At 24.9% G+C, this 12,922-nt stretch overlaps 1 protein-coding gene, 1 long non-coding RNA gene and 2 pseudogenes across 2 annotated transcripts in view; 3 read left to right on the plus strand and 1 right to left on the minus strand.

The window, feature by feature from the left end:
* LOC118748584 (calcium/calmodulin-dependent protein kinase kinase 2-like) overlaps window positions 1-12,922 on the plus strand; it is a 42,002-nt gene that overhangs the window by 15,778 nt on the left and 13,302 nt on the right. The window lies entirely within an intron of this gene.
* Window positions 1,046-1,832, minus strand: LOC118748569 (annotated as a pseudogene).
* Window positions 3,554-5,990, plus strand: LOC118748577 (annotated as a pseudogene).
* LOC118748631 overlaps window positions 11,504-12,922 on the plus strand; it is a 5,163-nt gene continuing 3,744 nt past the window's right edge. Inside the window, exon 1 of the long non-coding RNA XR_004994070.1 lies at window positions 11,504-11,645. This is a non-coding gene — a long non-coding RNA (uncharacterized LOC118748631). The remainder of the gene's footprint in view (window positions 11,646-12,922) is intronic.

Raw genomic sequence — 12,922 nt, forward strand, 5'->3', positions numbered from 1 at the left:
CTCTTCTTAGTGACTTTCGAAATCAAGTTTTTTAGAACGTGTGTCCCTATAACTATATAAAGAGACATAATGCACCACACATATCGTCACTAGGCACGAATATAGGCGCGAGCTCAAAATTTGACCGCGAAAAAAGATGCATTAAAAAACTTCAGCGATGAATAACTCTTAACATAGTTGACGGCGAAGAATGACACGTAAACTTATTTTCGCGGTCAACTATGTTTGCTGGTGTAACAGTGGGTGAATTCCAAAACGTCAAAATACAAAGCATCAGTGTCTTTTATTTCTAAACAGCACTTGGAGAAAAGGTCTAATTTGCGCATTCTAGTTGAAAACTAGAATCTAACCTTGGTTGCGCACATTTGGAATTACAATATACTGAAGTTTAGAAATAAAAGATACTGATGCTTTGTATTTTGACGTTTTGGAATGCAGCCAGTATATAACTTCCTCAAAGATTTTTGAGGCAGATTAGCGCACAGAAATGAAGAAATTTTGATTTTTTTTTTTTAATTTCTTTTCCAGCTCCTGAAAGGTTAACTGCGAATGAAAACATTGTCCTAAAAATATGCAATGTATATTCACTTACTGTTGTTTTTTACACTTTACGGCCTAAAAGAGTTTACCACTGATATGTACTTAACACCGTTCGTTCCACCAAAATGAGTTACATAATAAAAATACAAGTTCAGTTAATTTTTTCGGTTTTCGAAATATTAAATCCCTAAAAATCACCATCTCTTTCGAAAACCAGAAAACAGAAATCGCGGAAAATTAACTTAAAAGTGTATAGAATAACTGTTACTACTATAGTTCAAAATAAAATTTTATTAACAGGATAAAATTTAATACCTCCGAATTTACTTAAATGATAAAATGGAAGAATTGCTAAAATTGCAATTGATAAAACTAATGCAATTAGTCCTCCTAATTTATTAGGAATTGAACGAAGAATTGCATAAGCAAATAAGAAATACCATCCTGCTTGAATATTAACTGGGGTAACTAATGGATTAGCTGGAATGAAATTATCTGGGTCACCTAATAAATATGGGTTAGTTAATGTTAAAATAATTAAACTTATAATTATTACAATAAATCCTACAATGCCTTATGAGAAAAATAAGGATTAAATGGAATTTTGTGAATATTAGAGTTTAGTCCAATTGGATTATTTGAACCTGTTTGATGAAGGAATAATAAATGAATTAAAGTTATAGCTAATACAATACAGGGTAAAATAAAATGAAATTAACGTGTTAATGTTGCATTATCAACTGCGAATCCTCCTCAAATTCATTGAACTAAAGTAGTCCCTAGATAAGGAATTGCTGATAATAAATTTGTAATAACTGTTGCTCCTCAAAAAGACATTTGTCCTCATGGTAATACATATCCTATGAAAGCTGTTGCTATAACAAAGAATAAAATTAGTACTCCTACTATTGGAGTAAATAAATCTGATCCATAGTAAATACCTCGTCCTACATGTAAATAAATACAAATAAAGCAGAAGGATGCACCGTTGGCATGTAAAGTTCGTAATAATCAACCGTAATTTACATCTCCACAGATATGGTTAACACTATTAAATGCTAAATAAATATGTGCTGTATAATGTATAGCTAAAAATAATCCTGTTAAAATTTGAATTATTAAACATAATCCAAGAAGTGAACCAAAATTTCGTCAAGCTGAAATATTAACAGGTGCAGGTAAATCTACTAATGCATTATTAGCAATTTTAAATAAAGGATGTTGGGTTCGAAAAGGTTTATGCATTAGTTTATTAATCGTTTAAGTCCATAAAATAATTTTGTAATTTTTACTACTGCAATTAATGTAATTAATAAATAATTTATTAATAAAATTTTTAATTAAATTTGTTGGATAATTATATAATTTATTAAGATTTAATGAATTTTCTTCTACATATAAGTTAATATTATTTATAGTTGTTATTTCATTATTTTCCATATAAATTGAAAGTAATGATTTATCTAATATTAATCTTAAAATATAAATAAAATAAAAATTATTATACAAATAGTTGTCAATTTTATTGAAAATGAGAATATTTCATTTGAAGCTAGGGATGTAACATAAATAAATAAAACAAATATTTCTCCAAGAAAAATTAAAAATAAAATATTAGAAAATCAGAATCTTTTAGCTATTAATCCTGTTATGAAACAAATTTGTAAAGTTTGAATTAATAGTATTAGGCCTATAGCTAAAGGATGATTTATTTGTATAAAAATAAATCTTGAAATTAAAGTTGTTCTATATAAAATTAATTGTATAATATCAGGAGGTAGTTTATATAAAATATTAATTTTGGGGATTAATGAAAAAGTAATTACTTTTCTCTGGAAATTTTAAAAGATTAAATCTAATTTTTGATTTACAAGACCAATGTTTTTATTAAACTATTAAAACTAATGTTAACAGTATTTTATTTAGGATTACCTTGTTTTTATTTTTAATTGGAATTTTTGTATTGGTTTGTAATCGAAAGCATTTATTATCAATACTTTTAAGATTAGAATATATTGTATTAAATTAATTTTTTTGTTATTTATTTATTTAAATTTAATAAATTTTAGAAGATCTTTTAGTATAATATTTTTAACATTTGGAGTTTGTGAGGGTACATTAGGTCTTTCAATTCTTGTTTCAATAATTCGTACTCATGGAAATGATTATTTTCAATCATTTAATATTTTACAATGTTAAAATTAATTTTTATAATAATTTTTATTAGTCCAATTTGTTTTATTAATAGTTCATTTTGAATGGTCTAAAATTTAATATTTTTGGTTACATTTTTATTCATTACAATAAATTTGTGTACTAATTATTTTGTAAATATTTCTTATTTTTTAGGATTTGATACAATTTCTTATGGATTAATTTTATTAAGATTTTGAATTTGTACCCTTATAATTACTGCTAGTGAATCTGTTAATAAATTTGATAATTATAAAAATTTATTTTTATTAAATATTTTAATTTTATTATAATTTTTAATTTTAAGATTTGCTAGTATAAATTTATTTATATTTTATTTTATTTATTTTAATACTTCATTGATCTCTTTTAAATTTATTAATTTTAAAAAGTGAAATTTGTATATTTTGGCTTTAAATCGTTTTTTTTTTTAAATATTGATGTGTGGTGTCAATGATATGATTTATGTCATTTTAAATTGTGAAAAAATATTTATCAATTTGTAGAATTAGATTCTTAATTTTATTTAGAATTAGAATTAATTAATTTATTTTTAGTTTGAGATTTTTATTAAGAGATTATTGTATTTTTTTGGAATGAGAAGTTATTTCATTAAATTCTTCTAGAATTGTTATAACTATTTTATTTTATTGAATAAGTTTATTATTTATATCTTTTGTTTTATTAATTGCTTCTTTAGTAATTTATTATAGAAAAGAATATATATGTGGTGATGTTAATATTAATCGTTTTATTATATTAGTTCTTATATTTGTATTATCTATAATATTATTAATTATTAGTCCAAATATAATTAAAATTTTATTAGGTTGAGATGGATTAGGATTAGTTTCTTATTGTTGCTGATGTTGCTTTTTACTTGCGATTGCTTGAATATTAAATTATGGAAGTTGAAATTATATTTTTTATTTAGAATCAATGAAAAATAGAATTGAAATAGAAGTGATTGGAGGACTAATAATATTAGCTGCTATAACAAAAAGAGCTCAAATTCCTTTTTCTTCTTGATTACCTGCTGCTATGGCTGATACAACTCCTGTTTCTGCTTTAGTTCATTCTTCAACTCTTGTAACTGCTGGTTTTTATTTATTAATTCGTTTTAATATTTTATTATATAATTCTTTTTTAGGTCAATTATTATTATTATTATTATCTGGGTTAACTATATTTATAGCTGGATTAGGGGCTAATTTTGAATTTGATTTAAAAAAAATGATTGCTCTTTCTACATTAAGTCAGTTAGGATTAATAATGAGAATTTTATCAATAGAATTTTATAAAGTAGCTTTTTTCATCTTTTAACTCATGCATTATTTAAGGCATTATTATTTATATGTGCAGGGGCTATTATTCATAATATAGAAAATTCACAAGATATTCTTTTAATAGGAGGGTTGGGAATTTATATACCTTTAACTACTTCTTGTTTTAATGTTGCTAATTTAGCTCTATGTGGAATGCCTTTTTTAGCTGGATTTTATTCTAAGGATATAATTTTGGAAATTGTTTCATTAAGTTATATAAATCTTTTTTCTTTCTTCTTATATTTTTTTCTTCTGGGTTAACAGTTTGTTATTCTTCTCGATTAATTTATTATTCAATAACAGGAGAATTAAATTGTGGTTCTTTGAATATATTAAGAGATGAGGGTTGAATGTATGAGTATACTTCGTGGACTAAGAGGTTTATTAATTATGAGAATTATTGGGGGGGAGAATTCTTAGATGATTGATGTTTCCTACTACTATCTTGTGTTATTGGAGGATTTATAGGTTATATAATTTCTCATGTTTCTTTCTTTCATTTAAATAAATCATTTAATAACACAGGTATACAAAAAAAAAAAGTGTATGCATATTAAACCAAACCTATATATCCCTGTGTTATTCGACATGCTGTATGCGAATCCGGGGTCCGTTAGCCTCCATCACGTCAGGTTCGTGGTCATTTGAAGGTCAAGTAGGGAAAAGTTCATTGAATAAACCTGAAAATTCAATAAAATTCATCGGAATTTGACCTTGGGATGACCTTGGCATGACCTCCAGATAACCTTGAGGAATCAAGGAACCTCCATACTCGGTTTCAGTGACAACAAAAACAAATTTTTTTTTTTAAATTTTTATAGAATAAATTTTATGTCCGTCCTATTTGACCTTCAAATGACCTCGAAGCTGACATTATGGAGGTTAACGGACCTGGGATTCCTGTTCAGCGAATGTAAAACCTTATGTATATGAACTTTCAGGTTTATTCAATGAATTTTTCCCTACTTGACCTTCAACTGACCACGAACCTGACGTGGTGGAGACTAACGGACTTCGGATTCGCATTCAGCGTGTCGAATAAAATAGGGATATATATAGGTTTCGTTTAATATGCATAAGCTTTTTTTTTTTTGTAAACTTGTGTAAGTATTTAGTAAGTTATTTTCTTGGTTCTATATGATTTATACCTTACATTTCTACTTATGGAATTATTAATTTTCCATTAAATTTAGGAAGATTAGTTTATAAATCATTTGCTCACGGTTGATCAGAATTTTTAGGTGGTCAAAATTTATATAATAGATTAATTGAATTTTCTAATTGAAATTTTTTTTTCATAATAATAATTTAAACATTTATCTTCTATTATTTGTTTTATGAATCACTTTTATATTTAGATTTTTTTATTGTTTTATTCAAGTGGCTTAAATTTAGAGCATAACATTAAAGATGTTAGGGTAATTAGATAGTTCTTGAATTTAGTGAATTAATTTTTGTAATTTATAAAAAAAAAATATTTTGATTTTACAATGAAAATGTAATGTTTTTATTAAACTTTATAAATAGAAGTATAAATGGAATTTAATCATTAAAAGATAAAAGCTAGCAGCTTTTTCTTGAACATCATATTTCCTTAATTGGAGTATAAATCTCAATCCTATCATTAACACTGATAAGCCTCTTTTTGGCTTCAATTAATAGATTAATATTAATTGAAAATAAGGGTATTAAATTACCTAAAATTGGGTCGAAACTAATTGCAATAAATCGCTTCATGTTCAATTAGTTAAGGTAGATTGAAATTTCAATACTTTTTAAATGCAAATCAAATGTTATAATTAACTACGACCCTAATTTGATCAATTTATTATTCCTTGATTTCATTCATGATATAACCCAATAATTAAAACAATAATAAAAATAATTTAAGTCATTGTTCATAAAAAAATATTTGAAATTTTGATAATTAAAATTATTGGTAAAATTAAAGCAATTTCTACATCAAAAATTAAAAAAAATAATTGTAATTAAAAAAATCGTAAAGAAAAAGGAAGACGTGATGAAGATTTTGGGTCAAATCCACATTTAAAAGGTGAGCATTTTTCTCGATCTGTTAATTTTTTTTTGTATAGAACTGATGCTAATATTATTACTACTCTAGAAATAATAATTAAAATTTAAGTTATAATAGTAATTGGAAAAATTATTTATACTACTAGATTAGTAGACCTTATGATTGGAAGTCAAATATACTTATATACTTTATAAATAATTAATTAATTAGCCTCCTCATCAATAAATTGAAATATAAAGGAATAATCAAACAAGTTCAACAAAATGTAAATATCATGCAGCTGCTTCAGATCCAAAATGATGAATTTTTGAGAAATGATTATTTAAATGTCGAATTAAACATACTAATAAAAACCTAGTTTTAATTAATACATGAATTCCATGAAAGTGTTGCTATAAAAAAAAGTAGACCCATAAACTGAATCTGCAATTGTAAAAGGAGCTTCAATATATTCATATGCTTGTAAAATAGTAAAGTAGATACCTAATAGTACTGTAAAAAGTAATCCTTGTGCAGCTTGTGAATGATTTCCTTCTATTAAACTATGATGTGCTCATGTAACAGTTACTCCTGAAGCTAAAAGAATTGCTGTATTTAGTTAAGGGATTTGAAATGGATAAATGGTTTAATTCCTATAGGTGGTCATGATGTTCCTAGTTCAATAGCAGGTGATAATCTTCTATGGAAAAAAGCTAAAAAAAAAGATAAAAAATAATACTTCACATAAAATAAATAAAATTATTCCTCATCGGAGACCTAGAGTAACAGAGATAGTATGTAATCCTTGAAATGTACCTTCACGTGATACATCCCGTCATCATTGATAAACAGTTAAGATAGTAATAATATTTCCTTATACAAATAATGAAATATCATATTGATGGAATCATTTTACTAAACCTGAAACTGAAGTTATAGCACCAATAGCTCCTGTTAAAGGTCATGGACTATAATCTACTAAGTGGAAGGGGTGATTAGCGTGTGTTGACATTAATTAACTTCTCTAGAGTATAGTGTTCTTAATACTGCAAATACATATGATTGGATAATTGCTACTGCTGACTCAAGAATTAATAAAGCAATTTGACCAATTAAAAGTAAAGACACAATTACATATGAAAGTGAAGGACTTGTATTTCCTAATAATGTTAGTAATAAATGACCTGCAATTATATTAGCTGGACGAATTACGTTACTAATTGTTTCAATACAAACTATAAAAGGTATTAAAATTGCAGGAGTTCCTTGTGGAACTAAATGAGCAGATATATGTTGGGTATTATTTATTCATCCATAAATTATAGAACATAATCATAAAGGTAATGCTAAAGTTAAAGTTAATGTTAAATGACTTGTTCTTGTAAAAATTTGAAGGAATAATCCTATAAAATTAATGAAAATAATGATAAAAGTTGATCCTGAATGACTTGATGGTCCTAGCAATGTTTTGAATTCTTTATGTAGTGCTAATAAAACTGAATTTCAGAATACATGATAACGTGAGGGTATAAGTCGATATACTGATGGAATTATTAATACTCCTAAAAATGTTCTTATTCAATTTAATGATAAATTAAAAATTCTTGATGAATGGTCAAATACTGAAAATAGGTTAGTTGTCATTTTCAATTTAATGATTTAGTTGATTTTTGGTGAAATCTGAGATTTAGGGGATTTAGGAATTATTGAGTAATAATTTATTACTCTAAATAAAATAAAAGTAATTGAAAAAATAATAAATAAGCCTAATCAACCAATAGGGGCTATTTGTGGGATTAAAAAATATTGAATATTTTAATAATTTTAGTTTGACATACTAATGTTATATTTTAACTAATTTTTTCATTAGAAGTAAGTGCTAATTTACTATTAAGTGGTTTAAGAGACCAATACTTGCTTTCAGTAATCTAATGATTAATTTACTCTATTCATTTAATAAAGAGATTAATAGGAATACTTTCAATTACAATTGGTATAAAACTGTGATTAGCGCCACAGATTTCAGAACATTGTCCATAAAATAAACCTGGTCGATTTATTAAAAAATTAGTTTGGTTTAAACGACCAGGAGCTCCATCAACATTTACATCTAAAGAAGGAACTGTTCAAGAGTGGATTACATCTGCTGCAGTTACTAAGATTCGAATTTGAGAATTTATAGGTAAAATTACTCGAATTTATAGGTAAAATTACTCGATGTCAGCATTGAAATCCAACGTAGACACACTTTTGCCAACAAGTGCTACTTTGGACTGAGTAGGCAATTCAGGAGTAAAGTCCTCTCTCGACGTACGAAAACCGCGCTCTATAAGTCACTCATCATGCCCGTGCTGGTATATGGCGCAGAAGCATGGACAATGACAACATCCGATGAGGCGGCTCTTGGAGTGTTTGAGAGAAAGATTTTGCGGAAGACGGCGAGTACCGAAGACGATGGAACGATGAGCTGTATGAGCTTTACGACGATATGGACATCGTGCAGCGAATTAAAATACAGCGGCTCCGCTGGCTTGGCCATGTCGTTCGAATGGACACCGACGCTCCAGCTCTGAAAGTATTCAACTCGGAACCCGCTGGTGGTAGCAGAGGAAGAGGGAGGCCCCCACTGCGATGGAAAGATCAGGTGGAGAAGGACTTGGCTTCACTTGGCGTTTCCAATTGGCGTCAGTTGGCACAGAAGAGAAATGACTGGCGTGCTTTGCTGAACTCGGCCAAAATCGCTTAGGCGCCAAAAAAGAAGAAGAAGAAGAATAATCGAAATCCATCTGTAGTTAATTCATTCATGGGATTATATAAGAATCGAATTCTACATTTATAAAATTACCTATTAATTAATTAAATATTTATATACATATATTAATCTATTTATAATAGGAATATATATATTAAATATTTATATGTATATATATAATATATATAAAAGTTATTTCTCAATAAAAAATATACTAATATGTCGTTATCAGTATATCTAGTATTTATAAAAACAATATTTATTAAAAATACATGCAGGCACTAATTATTAAATATACTTAAAACCCTCTTCATTTCTATATATTTACTAATTTATAATATATTGATATATATAAATAAATATTTGATATAAGATATTTATATAGATAAACAATTAAATATTTATATTTATATATATATAGAAATAAATATTTATATGTATATATATATATACATATAATATAAATATATTTATATTTATATATATAAATATAGATAGACAATTTAAAAATTTAAATTTTAATATTTGTATAAATAAAAAAAATTTCAATTAATATTAACCTATAAATTTAATAAAATTGAAAAAAATATAAATTTATTAAATTAAAATAAATATTTTTTTTAAATTTAATAAAATTAAAAAATATATATAAATTTAACAAACTAGAATAAATATTTTTTTAAATTTAATAAAATTAAAAAAATAAAATAAATTTTATAAATTTAATAAATTAAAATAAATTATTTTATTAAATTTATAAAATTAGTTTAATTACTAATTGATTTTATTTAAATATAAATTAATTTTTATACCATTACTAAATTTTTGATATTAAAAAAAATATTATAGATTATAATTTATTAGTAGTTATTTACTAGTAAATGTAAATAATAAAATAATTTTTATTTAAAAAAGATAGTTTTACTATTTGTTTTTGTTAGTATAAATATATATGATGAGATATGATGATCTGTTTATTTGTAGGGAGGAATTACTAATTGATTTTATTTAAATATAAATAAATTTTTATGCAATATTACTAAAGTTTTATTATTTAAATAAAATAATATTATAGATTATAATTTCTTTATTAATAAATATAAATAATAAAATAATTGTTATTTAAAAAAGATAGTTTTATTATTTGTTTTTATTAGTATAAATAAATATGATAGGGGGTCTGTTTATTTGTAGGGAGGAATTACTAATTGATTTCATTTAAATATAAATTAATTTATATACAGTGTTACTTAAATTTTATTATTATAAATATTTATTAAATTTTATGTTTAAATAAATTTTATATAATATTAAAGTTTTATTTTAGCTTAAAATTTTATTATTGATTTGTTTTATATGTAAGTTTTTGCATGATTTTCATTTATTTAAATAATAAATAAATTTTTTATAGTCTCAGTAATTAGTTTTATTAATCAAAGAAATTTGTAAATTGTAATTTCATATAGTATTGGCTAAGTTTGTGCCAGCAGCCGCGGTTATACAAATAATACAAATAAAATTAGTTCAGTGTAAGTTAAATTTAATGTTAATAAAATAATTATAAATTTATTTGGTGAAATTTTAAATTTATAAATTTTTATTTTAGATAAATTAAAGCTTATTCTTAAGATAAGATAAGTCGTAACATAGTAGATGTACCGGAAGGTGTATCTAGAACGACAATTTAAAGCTTATTAGTAAAGTATTTCATTTACATTGAAAAGATTCTTGTGCAAATCAATATAAATTGATTAATATTTATTTGTTAATTTATATTTATTTTATTTATAATTTATTAAAAATAATTATATAATTTAATGTTTTAGTAATCTGTAATGAAAAAATAACATTAATGATAGTTTATTAAGTATTGTGAAAGATAACTGAAATAATTTGAAGAATTATTATTTTAAAAGAAAATTTTATTTATTGTACCTTGTGTATCTCGATTTTATAAGAGTTAATTATTTATTAAAGTTAATGTGTCAAAATTATTTTAAATAAATAATTAGAAATGAAATGTTATTCGTTTATAAAGGTATCTAGTTTTTTTAGAAATAAATTTAATTTACAAGTTTTTAATTTTTTGTTTATTTATTAAAATAATAAAATTATTAATTTGAATATTTTAGGGGATAAGCTTTAAAAGAAATTATTAAAAATTAGTAATTTTAATATAAAATGTATGAGTAGAATTTTCAATCATTTATAAATGTGTTATAAATTATTTTATAATTTACATTATTTACTATTATTTTAAGTTTTTATAAAAATTTTTTCATACATTTTTTATGAAAATTAATAATGATAAAATTAGTATATTTTTATATTGTATATATATAATTTTATTTGATAAGTTTATATAAAGAACTCGGCAAATTTATATACTCGCCTGTTTAACAAAAACATGTATTTTTGAGTTATTTTTAAAGTCTGACCTGCCCACTGAATAATTTTGAATGGCCGCAGTATTTTAACTGTGCAAAGGTAGCATAATCATTAGTCTTTTAATTGGAGGCTGGTATGAATGGTTGGACGAAGTATAATCTGTTTCATATAAATTATTATAGAATTTTATATTTTAGATAAAAAGCTAAAATTTAATTAAAATACGAGAAGACCCTATAAATCTTTATATTTAATATTTTAATTTTTGGGATATATTTTATTTTAATACTATTAGTTATTTTGTTGGGGTGATGTTAAAATTTAATGAACTTTTAATTATTAAAAATTATTAATTTATGATTTATTGATCCGTTAATAACGATTATAAGATTAAGCTACTTTAGGGATAACAGCGTAATTTTTTTGGAGAGTTGTATGTATGTATGTATGTTTATTCATTATTTTCTTAATTCATAAAAATGTACAATAAAACAAATACATAATCTTAAAATAACAAATTCAGTAAGAAAATAGTTAATGACATAGTATGCTACAATAAAGAGCAGTGGAAATGTCATTTCATAATTGTTACATTAGTGGGGGGGCAGAAGTAGAAATCAAAATGTAGTTAGTTGCGAATATGATTAGTAAAGTTAAAAATTATTAAATTAAATATATGAATACAAATTTATTCATAAAAATTTAGGCAAAGCATTCAAAGCAATTTCAGAACCTACATCAAAATGTATTATGTTAAACCTTCAGCGGTAATGCATTACTTATACACTAAGGCCCACTTGCACAACGCCGAGTCATCTCCTTAACTAAGTTAATTTGATAAGTTGTCAAAAACGTATGGATTTAACCCCCCATTTGACGTTAGCTCTGAGTTAAAAATATAAATTTTCGTTGTGCAAGTCAGCCTAAATAATAGGTCGCAGCAAAACTTCGATACCTTCATGATTGAAGCCAAAAAAGCCATATTTTCACCTCTTTGAGGAACACTGAAAGCGATCTAATAAGCTGTATATCGTCGGGTAATTTGAGAAATAATTTACAAGACACTGTGACGTAGAAGTTTCGAAAGAGTGTGGTGCGAAAGCTCGGAATTGCTATGTGAAATAACGATCTACTTCTCAGATTGTATGGATTGTATATAGGACTTTGAGTATATCCGCTCCTCATGAAAAAAATTTTCAAAACTTTAAAGTAGTACAAATGACGCAAAGGAAGAATATTTAACTTTTTGAAGAGATCCATGGAATGTGTCATGCGCCCAACGCTACATATTCTTCGAATAAGACACTTCTGCATGACTAAAGCGGACGAACCTTATTAGCGTATGCACCACCCCAGCAACTGATTCCGTATTGTAATTTAGAGTGGATTAACCCATGGTATACCATTATCAATAATTTGTTGGAGCACAGTTTTTTCAAATTATAGAAGGAACGTACGGCTGATAGAAGGTAAAGCTTCATAACCGAAATATGCGAAGACCAACTTAGGCTTTGGTCTATTATAACTCCTAAATACATAAAGTCAGGAACAACTTCGATGTTAAAGCAATTATTGTTGCAGTTAATACAGCATTTTGCTGAGTGCAATTATTAGAGCATAATATATATCGCATACAGTTCGAGGCATGAAAAGTAAATGCGTCATTTGGTATGTCTTTGTTACCAAGACTAAAATACATTAACTTCGTTT

Source organism: Rhagoletis pomonella, unplaced genomic scaffold (assembly GCF_013731165.1).
Source record: "Rhagoletis pomonella isolate Grant_MI unplaced genomic scaffold, Rhpom_1.0 Rhpom_scaffold_00001, whole genome shotgun sequence".
In the NCBI taxonomy this organism is placed as follows: domain Eukaryota; kingdom Metazoa; phylum Arthropoda; class Insecta; order Diptera; family Tephritidae; genus Rhagoletis; species Rhagoletis pomonella.